The 12,740-nt window shown below is 35.9% G+C and overlaps 1 protein-coding gene across 1 annotated transcript in view; it reads right to left on the bottom strand.

Annotated features, from left to right (window-relative positions):
* The window catches only part of DLG2 (discs large MAGUK scaffold protein 2), a 1,867,373-nt gene that overhangs the window by 1,695,675 nt on the left and 158,958 nt on the right, over positions 1-12,740 (bottom strand). The gene's annotated exons all lie outside the window — the stretch shown is intronic.

Here is a 12,740-nt window from a genome sequence, read left to right as displayed (position 1 = left end):
ACTTTTAATCCTGTCTTTAGGTTTAAACAAGATCTTTTAAAAAATATGTAGCATGTAATACTGAAATCACAAAGAAAAAAATTATTTTTGAAAATCATCCCCTAGCTCTATCACCCTACATGTTCCTCAAAAAAGAAGACTGGCATAACTTGGGAGCTAAACTATATAATTTTCTTTCACATCCACTGCTCCACTGAATATATTCAGACTACCCAACACAATTCTCTTCTCTGAACTAGAAGATGTGCACTCTGGGATGTAACACAAATGCCAAAGCCATTTGGGTGCCACTGAGGATGAAACATTAATGTTATAAAGGGAACTGGTGCAATCAGAGTATATTACTTCTAGGAAATGAATAAATACTATCTAATCCAGGCTCTCCCATAACACAAAAGCATAGAGCCAATGGTTGGCAATGATATTATAGACATTCCAAAAATATCTCCTGCCTGTTGTTTTCTTTGCAATATTATGTAGGACATGAAAAAGAGTTACCTTCACCTAACTCCTCAAAAAGCTAAAAATCCATGGCCATAATTTTTACTCACAGAAAATAATTTTAATTACAAAAAATCACTAGCTCTTTCTTCTTGTTTTTATATGTCACAAAATGTCAAGTTTTCTGCTTATTAGCCTTATCATTTAAAAATTATATTTGTGGAATAATGACATAAAAGAAGGTGAACATTATTTCCTATGTCTATCTGTCATCAAAACATAAAAGTACTACATTTGATCTTTCACAAAATATTGCCCTTGGGGTTTTTACAGACATAAGAAATCCTCATCTAAATATTACCAACAACAAGTATTCACTCAACACAAATTTAGTGAGCCTACCAACTGCCAGGCACTGTGGTAGATTCTAGAGACACAAAAAAAGATAAGACATGCTCCTTTGCGAAAAAGTTTACAATATATATAGTGGTTCTTCCAGTGGTATACGATAATGTTACCGCATTCAAATTCTCCATCAATTTTCAATTTTCAGAAATTCTTGCACCCAAGTGAATACCCTATTGTTTTACTTCATGAAGGTAATTCTGGTCCACTATATTGAATATAGGAATATTTAAAGGTGAATTTGGAAGAGAAGGGTGCAGAGAAACATCATGTCTAGTTAACCACACATCAAATTAGATTTGCACATTCAAGGCCAGTTCATTCCTACAGAAGCTGCTGAGGATAACCCTAAACATGACACAATTTATAGGAGGTCAGAATTCTTACTAAACTGATCTAAGCTTATAAATTCTCCAGATCTCTAATCAGAATCAGAGAAGATCCCCTAATACAGCAGCCATAAACTCAAAATTCTGACTGGACCCAGGGAAAAAGGTAAATGAGTAACATAAGCTAGGAGTTAGAAAAATCACATGGCCTTCTTAGATCATCCTCTATTTTCTCAGAAAATATTTAGGTAAAAATGAATTTTTTCTTTTCTTTTTTTTTTTTTTTTTTTTGGTGAGGAAGATTTGCCCTGAGCTAACATTTGTGCCAATCTTCCCGTATTTTGTATGTGAGTCACCACCACAGCATGACTGACGAATGGTGTAGGTTGACACCCGGGATCCAAACCCATGAACCCCGGCCGCCAAAGTGGAGCACGCCGAACTTCACCACCACACCACGGGAGTGGCCCCTGAATATTTCTTTACTATAAGAAAAGAAATAGTAAGTGTAAATGCAGGCAACTTATACTCTGCCTCAGTATAAGAAATGCTATTGGGAGTGCTGGAGACTGTAGTCTATTGAAGAGAGCCTAGCCGTCCACTTAAAGGAGGCAGTAATTCTTGCCAGTGAAACCTCCCAATTTTTGCATGTCAGCTCAATGTTTAAAATTTGATGGACTCAAAAAAATCAATCCGTAAAATAGATCCAGCCCCTTCAACCTAAATAAAGGGTATCCACGAAAAACTCAAAGCTAACATCATAGTTAATGGTGAAAGACTGAAAGATTTCCCCCTAAGATCAGGAATAATACAAGAATGTCCACTCTCTCCACTTCTATTCAAAATTGTACTAGAGGTTCTAGCCAGGGCAATTAGGCAAAAAGGAATAAAAGCAATCCAGATTGAAAACGAGGGAGTAAAATTATCTCTAGTCACAGGTGACATGATCTTGTATATAAAGAATCCTAAGGAATTCACACACGAAAAAACTATTAAAACTAATAAACATGTTCAATGCAGTTGCAGGATACAAGTCCAATATATAAAAATCAACTGTATTTCTATAAATTAGCAATGGACAATATAAATAAAATTTTAAACACAATTCCATTTGTAAAGAATTTTTTTAAATACTTGGGAATAAATTTAACAAAAGAGTGCAAGGTTTATAAACTAAAAACTACAAAACATTGTTGAAAGAAATTGAAGATGTAAATAAATGGAAAGACATCCCATATTCATGGATTGGAAAACTTAATATTGTTAAGATGGCAATACTCCCCAAACTAATTTGCAGATTCAACATGACGCTTACAAAAATCCCAGCTGTTTTTTTTTTGGAAATTGACATGCGATCCTAAAATTCATATGGAAATGCAAGTGACCCAGAACAACCAAAACAACCTTGAAAAAGAGGAACAATGTTGGAGAATTTACACTTCCTGATTTCAAAACTTACTACATAGGGGCCAGCCTGGTGGTGTAGTGATTAAGGTCATGTGCTCCGCTTCAGCGGCCTGGGGTTTCCAGGTTCGGATCCCAGGCGTGGACCTACGCACCACTCATCAAGCCATGCTGTGGCAGCATCCCATATACAAAATAGAGGAAGATGGGCACAGATGTTAGCTCAGGGCTAATTTTCCTCAGCAAAAAGAGGAAGACTGGCAACAGATATTAGCTGAGGGTAGATCATCCTCACAAAAAAAACAAAAAAACTTACTACAGTAATCAAGACAGTGTGGTACTGTCATAATATTAGGATGTAGATGAATGGAGTAGAATTGACAATCCAGAAATAAACTCTTACATTTATAGTCCATTAATTTTCAACAATGGTGTCAAGACAATTCAATGGGGGAAAGAACAGTCTTTTCAATAAACGGTTTTAGGACAATTGAATATTCACACACAAATGAATGAATTTGGAACCCTACGTCTCACTATATGTAAAAATTAACTCAAAATGAATCAAAGACCTATATGTAAGAACCAAAACTATAAAACTCTTAGAAGAAAACATAAGTGTAAACCTTCATGACCTTGGGTTAGGCAATAGTTTCTTAGATATGACATCAAAAGCACAAGCAACCAAAGGAAAAAAATAGACTTCATCAAAATTTGTGCTTCAAATGAAACTATCAATAAAGTCAAAAGGCAATCCACAGATGGGAGAAAATATTTATAAATAATGTATTTGATAAGAGTCTATTGTCAAGACTAAATAAAGAACTATTACAACTCAACAACAGAAAGACAAACAACCCAATTAAAAAATGGGTAAAGATTTGAACAGATAGTTCTCCAAAAAAGACGTACAAATGGCCAATAAGCACATGAAAATATGGTCAACATCTTAATCATCAGAGAAATGCAAATCAAAACTACAATGAGGTACACTTCACACCACAAAATTGTGGCTACAATAAAGACAGACAATAACAAGTGTTGGCTAGGATGTGGAGAAATTGGAATAGATTGCTGATATGAATTAAAATGGTGCAGCCACTTTGGAAAAATTTGGCAGTTCCTCAAAAAGTTAAACAGAGTTACCAGCAATTCTACTACTAAGTATATATTTCAAGAGAATTGAAAACATATGTCCACACAAAAAACTTGTATATAAATGTTCATAGCAGAATTATTCAATCATCACAAAAAGTGAAAACAACCCAACATCTATCAATTGATGAATGGATAAACAATGTGCAGTATATCCATACAATGGAATATTATCTGGCAATAAAAAGGAATGAAGTACTGATGCACGCTACAAAGTGGATGAACCTTGAAAACATTATGCTAAGTGAAAGAAGCCAGTCACAAAAGACTACATATTGCATGATTCCATTTATTTGAAATGCCCAGAATAGGCAAATATTCAGAAAGTAGAGTAGTAGTTGCCAAGGTGCTGAAAACAAGGGCATGAGGATTTCTTTTTGGGCTGATGAAAATATTCCAGAATTAGATAGTGATAATGGTTGTACAACTCTGTGAATAGAACTAAAAACCACTGAATTATACACTCTAAAGGGTGAATTCTATGGCATATGAATTATATCTTAAAAACTGTTATTTTAAAAAATAGGTCTAGCCCACCAACTTTGCAACCTTTGCCTAAAAGGAATTCTAAATCAAAATGGCTCTTACTAATATTTAAAAGAGTTTTTGTAAAAATTAGCATGCAGTAAGTAAAGTGTTGAATTTTCTAATATCAACCAGCATGCATATACTATTTCAGTATTTCAAATAAAATGTAGTTCTTAAAATTTTAGTAATAACAATGTGTTTTAGAAAAAGAATAGTCCAAGACTGGAAATGGCACCCCTCTGCCTACTGAATAAAGCCCTGACTTCTTTTATCCACAATCTAAAGCTAACTGATCTTTCCAATTTTATAGCTCCTAAGTTCCTTATAAGCTCTCCACACTTTAGTCAAGTTAGACCCTCTCTGTGCCTTGAAAATACCTCGTGCTTTCTTAAACATGTTATTTCTATTTGGAATGCCCTTCTCCCATAGAAACATAGCTGAATTCTACCCATCCTTCAGTGTTTAAAATGCTACCTCCTCTACAAAGCCTTTCCCCACTCTCCCCCTTCAATCAGGGTAAGACTGAAGTAAACTTTCTCTTAGCACTTATATCTCTCAAGATACTTTTTATTAATGCCTCTTACAGTTATATGCGAATTTGTCATTTTTCAATAACTGTCTTATACAAGGATTGTGAGAAATAAATGAGTTAATCTGAGTCCGTGGCTCTCAAACAATATCTTAGCAGCAGAGCATAATGGGGCTATTTTATGGAAGCCCAAGATGTGCCTGAATTGGGGATAAGAGATGAGAGCTGTAGCCCAGGCTGATTGTAGGCTCCAGAATATTTGCTGGTCAGTGGAATGTGCAGTTGAATGGATTTCATACAAAAGGATTGAGAGAGTTATTTCCTCTCAAGTTTTATTAAGCTCTGTATAGGATGAATAAATACAAAAGAGAATCAGAATGAAAAACACCAGTGAATTTTTATAGAGCTAATCTGTAGGTAGGGAACTTCCAATCTTACATGAATATCAGAAATCCAAAATTGATCTGGATCTCTCACGCAAAATCCAACCAAGATGAAAACAAATAATATTTTAGCCTGTTCATATCAGTACACTCTCCATGCCTTCATTCCTAAAATCCCAGTTAGGCAAGCTGTGCTAAGGCTGTGAAACTGGTGGTTTTAAAAAGCTATCCCCACCACCACCACCACCACCACAGAGGCCAGAAGGGATTTTTAAGAGGCCAGAAAGAGAGTCATAGAAACAACAGGTGCTCTGAACAGCTGCGGAGAGAGAACTGAATTCCTCCTCAGGATGATCCTAAGAACTAGCAAATTTTCAAATCCTTGTTTACGACACACAAGTAACTCACCTCCAAGATAAAAGTTCCTCTTTATTTCACCCCACAGTCCCTGAAAAGTGACATGTGCACCACTGGTTAGTACTAATAGGCTCTGAGATGCCAGAGTTCACCCCTGAGGAAAAATAGTCTTTTAATTGAGAATCCTTTGTAAATATGTTTTTTTTTTTTTTTTTTGAGAAACAAACAGAAATTTAGTTGATTTTTGACAATTTCACTTTTTAATTTCTGGGATACATAGAACTCAATATGTCTTGGAGGCAATACGGAATTGTGAAAGAATCACACGCTTTGGAATCTGAAAAATCTGCTCTAGCACTCTCTAGTTGTGTGATTTTTATTCCTGTATAATAATACATAACATCTGTTATTCTAACCACTTTAATATGTTAAGTTGGTTAACCCTCATAAGAAATCTATATGTAGGTATTATTATTGGTCCCACTTTAAAGATGAGAAAACTGTAGTTAAGAAAAATGAAGTAGCTTGATCAAACCCCACAATAAGTGACAGAACTAGGATGTGAATGCAGGCACCCTAGTTCCAGAGACAACACTTCTATCCCATCACATTGACTTCTGATGTGCTTCTTCTGATATTTTTTTCTTCATTGCTCTTTCTTCAACTGTAAAACAGAATAAATTCATAGTGACATTGTGAAGATTAAATTGTGAAGCACAGTTCCTGGCACATAGTAGGTACATGAGAAATAGATTCTATTATGATGATTATTAATATAGATCACGCTGTAGGGTCTTAAATTAAAGTAACCCCATTCTCTCTCCCAGAATTCCATATTTCCATCTATATCTATATGGAAGTAGATGATAGATGGATAGATAGATAGATAGAACTCCTATCAATGTCTGGAAAATATACAATTTCATGTACTTTGGAGAACAATGCAAAGAATTAAGAGGAATTCTAACATCAATTGCTCTGTAGTTTATGCATATGACTTAACATTAACAAATATTACAATCACCTTATATTTTAACTTTTCTGAGTTATAAGTCATAAAATAAGAGAGATATAAGAATACTTAAGGGTCATTTAATTCAAATTACAAACCATAGTAGAAATATATTCTATAGTATCCCTGGCCCCCTACAATTTTCAAAATTCTGTTTTCATACTTCCATCTTCGTTACTCATCCCATTGTTACATAGTCTTAGTTTTCAGAAAGTAATATTCTCTATTGAAACAAAGTAAGCTTACCTTCATCTAAAAAAATAAAAAATATATTAAATTAAAGTGGCCCATCCACAACTTTGTTCTAGCTTTAAATATAGATGTTGGAGGAGTTTTAGTCTCAGCATAGTTTTAAAACTCTCCCTAATGGCTTGGTCCCCACTTTGTTCACTCCCCTGCATGATTTGTATACATGTGTTTTTTTTCTCCACTAAATTATTAGATCATTTGAAAGGAGGTAGCTTATTTTTTATTTGTCCTTGTAACTGTTATAGTGTCCAAAACCATGCCTAGAACAAAGAAGATGTTTAATAATTATTTATGAAAGAGAAGGAGGGAAGTGAGGGAGGAACTGGAATGGGAAGAAAGGAGAGAAAGAGACAGAGAGGGCAAGAAAGAAAACAGAAAGGCAACCAAGAACTAACCAAAAAACCAAAAAAGTTAGGATGAAGAGTATTTTATCTTAATGAAATATATTTTATCTTTGTGAAGAACATTCCAGTGAACATCAACTATTGCAAAGTCTACTCCACAATCTCTTTCATAACATTTTATTAATTGCCTTAGTTTCAAGTAGTTTTTCCAGTAAAGAAAATATAAGATGGCATTTAGTCCATTTTATCTCAGAATTAACTAGCCTGAAAATTAGGCAATACTTTGAACTAGGAGGAGTTCTCAATTTTTCTGAAAAATCAGTAAGTGCTAGGTTTAGTTTTCCCATTTAAATACAAGTATTACTAGTGAGCTCCATAATTGTACTCAATGTGAAACATTTTCAAACTGTTTTAAGGAAGGGCTGCTGTATGAATCCAAGCTTTGTCAGCTTCCAAGTAACCATTCTATGTGTGGCAGCTGTCGATGGTGAACAATGCAACTAATGTAGCTGTCAGGAAGCCAAGTATTTTGTTTATGACCTCAATAGTCAATCATGAATATTGTCTAATTTCTGACCACCATGTGCAAAAGGGCATCCTTTTACTTTCTGTCAAGCCAGTAACCTTTGAAGGAGGCCATATTACTCTGGGTTCAATAAATCTAGAATAATGGGTATGAAATCTAATGATCTTAAAAAATGGAAATTCTAGAAAAAATGCTATATATAAGCACAAACAGATTGTTTGCCCTGCCTTCTATTTCCTTTTATCTTTTGCTTAAAAGTTCAGAAAACTCTAAAATTTGTATACTTGAAAAGTGTTTAAAAACCAATGAAAGAAGTTGATTAAAAACCATTAGTCCATCTAAAATTTTTTACAAACCATTGAGTGTGGCAATAGCCAATTTCAGACGAAAAGAGTGAAGCTTTGGGAGGTAAAGCAAGACACAGCAGGTGAGTGACAGCAAAAGAACACTCATGTCTCTGCCACCCGCAGCAGATGTCAGGCCCTGAGCCTGCCAAAACACACTGAAATGTGTGACCACCTCTGGTTTAGCACTAAAGATGGCTGAAATAATTGCTAAATTCTCAAAAAGCTGAGAAAATGTAACAACATTCAGTCATTATTTTATTAATTCAACAGACATTTATTGAGCAGTGAGTCACTGAATAAGGCCCAGGCATTCAAGAATAGAAATAATACAAGTTCCCTATTCTCACAATCCAGTGCGAGACAGACATATAAACATACTTGGAAAAAGTGAGTAAAGAACAAAGTGCTAGGATATTTAGGAAAGGCTTCACAGAAGATGTAACATTTAAGCTAGGTAGAAAAAGCCGAGAAGGGCATAACAGGCATATGCAAGGGCAAGGACAGAGGCACAGAGCATAAAAGGACTTGGCTTTGGGGAAAAAGTGAAGTTGAGTGTAATTAGAGTCTAGAGTTTGCGTTGGTGGTATATGGGAAACACAACTGAAGAAGTAGGTTAATATCAGATTGTGAAAGGAGAGAGTGAAAACCTACAGAGGTCTTTCAGGAGGATGATGGCAGGATCCTGTTTGTCTTGGGGGGAAGATGCCTCAGGTGGACATGTGGAAGACAGACTGCAGTGGGAAGAAACTGGTGGCAAAAAGAGCAATGTGGTAAACCGTTGCAATATACCAGGCAAAAGACGACAGAGGCCTGAAACAACACATTGGCAGTGAAGACAGAGAGCCAAGGGTATATGCAAGAGATGTTTCTAAGGTAGAAGTAACAGAATCTGACAAGTTATGGGATATGGTGGGTGAGGGGAAAGAAGAACCATATAAAGCTCCAAACTTCTAACTTGCACATTTTAAGCTTGAAGTACTAATAGATGCTTCCACACCTGCAGAGGAGAAAGAAACTGAAGTACAGCTTGAATCATTTTACAAAAGGGGACGCTCCGGAGACCCTAACCTACTCTTGATTAGAGAATAGGATAGGATCCAAGTGAAGATACCTAGAAGATAGAAATACAAGTTTGAGTTCAGATGAGAGATCAGTATCAGAGATAAACATATGGAAGTCGTTGGCATATATGGGCACAGAAGAGGAGAAAATAAGATGACTCAAGGAGAGTGTACAGAGGTGAATTCAAAAGAAGACCAAAGGTGTAGGCCCCAGAAACACTACCACTGAATGGATTAAAAGAAGTGTAGCCATCAAAGGAGACCGAAAAGGAATAAGAATTTATCTATTCCGAATTGTCCAACTATTCCAGTTATTCCATTATTATTGATCACCTATTATGGACCAATCATTATGCCAGGGAGTAGGGAGATAAAGATTAGTATGATAGAGTTTCTGCACAGCACTGCTGTCTAATCAGGTTCATGGACAAACAGAGAGATGCTTGCAAAACTGTTGTACAGGTACCCACAATAGAGAAATTCACAGGGTGTGAGGAGAGCAAAGGATGGCGCCTATTTAAAGGAGAACCAAGAAAAGTTCTATCAACAAAACCAAGAGAAAGAGATTCTCAAGAAGTACGGAGCATTAGTACTAGTAAATGTGATCTCACACAGACATTATTAAAATTTGAGTGTTGGTATTTAGAGTCTGTACCAAGTTGCTCTTTCCAGTAAAATATGCTAACTCTTAACCCTCAAAATATTTTCAGTGGTCACTTTACACGTTCCAAGAGTATCATATAGCCACTGAGTCATGTCTAAGAGGTTGTGAAAAGGAAAATAATTCTTATTATATAGGTCCTACATCCAAATTAATCATATTGAGACTGTAAAGAGATCCTCGAACAGTCAGAGAGTTCTAGAAAATCCTTTGAAATTACATAGAAATTATATATTTTTCCCCTAGATGGAAAAGAGTGCTGGAAGAGAGAAAACAATGACTAATATAATGGATTTTTTTTTAATTGCTGAATGACATTCCATTTGATGATCCATTGAACATTCCCTAAGTACCCAGCAAAACAGGCAGCATGGTTTGGCACTCCTAAGCATCATGAAACTTGTGCTTGGTCCCAGCTCTGCCACTTGCATGCTAGATTTTAATTTCTCCTTTTGTAAAATGTGTGATTTGAATAGAATGCCCTAACATTCTGTGGCTCAATGAGTCTAACTTATATAAAGAAGAGACACAGTCTCTAAGGAATAAGCAACTAATAAACAAAAATGTACAGCATGGCCAAGAGGCCCCTGTGCATAAGATTTTGTCCTCTGTGAATTATTTGTTTAATAAAAATTTCACCTAAAATCAGTTAGAGACCTGAAAACCACTAAAGAACATGGGGGAAAATTAAAGTTTACCTGCAGAATGGAGGAGAATATGCAGATCACTTCTAATCAGCACACACATATATTTTGCGTGTGTATTTTAAAAAAATTAATATGCATTGAATTCCTACTATCTGCCAGAGACTGTGCTAAGTATTTCATAAGCACTATGTTACTAATCTCCACAACAACTTGATGAAGTAGGAGTTATTATTATGCTCATTTTACAGATAAGGAAACTGAGACTTAGAGAGGTTAAATATCTTTTTCAAGGTTACAGAGCTAATCACTGACAGTAATGGGTTCAAACACAATTTATCTGAATCCACAGCCCATGCCCTTCACTGTTCCATAACACTAAATCTATAAATTAGGGTAACTACAAAGAGGAATGAAAGGAAAAGACTGAGTCCACAATTGGACCAAGAGATTGAAAATTATGTGAAGTGAAACAAAGAAAGCCTCATGAAGGAGATAGATCTGAAGGTGTAATTTAAAGTTAGATTATCAAAAGGTACTACCACAGTACTGATCTAAATGATCCAAATGTGTTTCATTTTCATGAAAATAACCTAAATTGAATATATTCATTTTAAGTCAACAGTTATCATCTAATCACCATAGCAAATTGTACTTCACAGGTCATAGGCAGTACTGAGTTTCCACACAATTTATTCTTCAATTATCGAGTTACACAATGCATATAGAAAGGGAAGACTGATGAGTGTCAAATCTCAGGTTATGAATGGAAAACTGATTCATGAGACCATTAGACAATTATATCCAAATATCTGTGACAGTTAGAGTCTGAGAAACCAGATTGAAGTGTAGTAAATCCTCTCTGATAGAGACAGCAGGTGAAAAAAGAAGGAAAAAACTAAGGTATCTGTGTAAGTTGAGATAAACATCACCAAGAAAAGAGCCAAGCTGCATGAGAAAATCTGAGTCAGCATTCTAGGGAAGTGGAATTCTCAAAGGAATTCTTAAACTGAAAACAAATCAGAATACTGAAAGCATACACAACAGCATTAGACAACCTATCAAAACTGAATTCTCTTAAGTCCAAGCAGCTTCTGTGATGTGTCACCATGTTGCTGAGACAGAAAACCCATTTACAACTTTAATGGCTAAACCATAAAGACACTGTGATTGGTGAGGGCCCGCAAAAATGCTGAGATTCAGAAAAACTATTTGGTAGGGAATCGCTACTCCTCTGGCATCCAATAATAATACTAATCAGCATGAATCTTATTCAGTCATTATTCAATAAATATTTATTGAACCACTGTTCGGGGCACTAGAAATGCAGTGAAATTAATAATAATATGCTCGTAGAGTTTATATTCTTGTCCAATAAATGATTTTAAAAAGTGAAATATATACCAAATCAGATAGTCCTAAGTGCTATGAAGAAAAATATAGCAAGGAAGGGAAAATGAGAAACATGAGAGACAAGCACAGGAGAGATGTAGTTTCAAACAGGATTGAGCAGGAAGGCCTCATTGAGCAGGTAACATTTAAGCAGAAACCTGAAGGCGGTAGGGAAATGAGCTATGTAGATAATGGAGGAAGAACACAGAACAGCCACTGAAAAGGCCCTGAGGTAAGTATTGTTAGCAACTTACAGGAAAAGTCAAAAGGCTAGTATGCCTGGGGCCGGCCCCACAGTGGAACCGTTAAGTGCACGCGCTTTGCTGTGGGCGGCCCAGGTTCGGATCCCGGGTGCGCACCAACGCACAGCTTGTCAGGCCATGCTGTGGCGGCGTCCCACATAAAGTGGAGGAAGATCGGTATGGATGTTAGCTCAGGGCCAGTCTTCCTCAGCCAAAAAAAAAAAAAAAAAAAGAGGAGGACTGGCAGATGTTAGCTCAGGGCTGATCTTCCTCACACACACACACAAAAAAAACGGCTAGTATGCCTGGAGCAAGGTGAGAGAGGGAAAAATTATGGGAGATAAGGTCAAAAAGATAGTGGAGGTGGAGAGGCCCAATCATGTATGATCTTGTAGTCCATCATATGAACTCTGGCTTTTACTGTAAGTGAAATGGAAAACACTCACAAAATTTTTAGCAGAGAAGTAACATGATCTAACCTACATGTTCAAAGGTAGTAGAAGATGAGTTAGGAGGCTGTTCTTATGAGTATATACCAGGACTCATCAGCATTGTTATCCATTATTAAAGAATAATTGTTAAAGCTTAGGCTCTGGAATCAAACCTGTGGGTTCAAATCCTAGCTCAAGTACATACCCAAGTCTAGATTTCTTCCTATGTAAAATAAGAATCCAAAAAAGATGTACTGAACAACTGCTATATGTCAGACCTATTCTATTACATCTAACTTT

Source organism: Diceros bicornis, chromosome 7 (assembly GCF_020826845.1).
Source record: "Diceros bicornis minor isolate mBicDic1 chromosome 7, mDicBic1.mat.cur, whole genome shotgun sequence".
NCBI classification, from domain to species: domain Eukaryota; kingdom Metazoa; phylum Chordata; class Mammalia; order Perissodactyla; family Rhinocerotidae; genus Diceros; species Diceros bicornis.
This window is presented reverse-complemented; position numbering and strand designations above follow the sequence as displayed.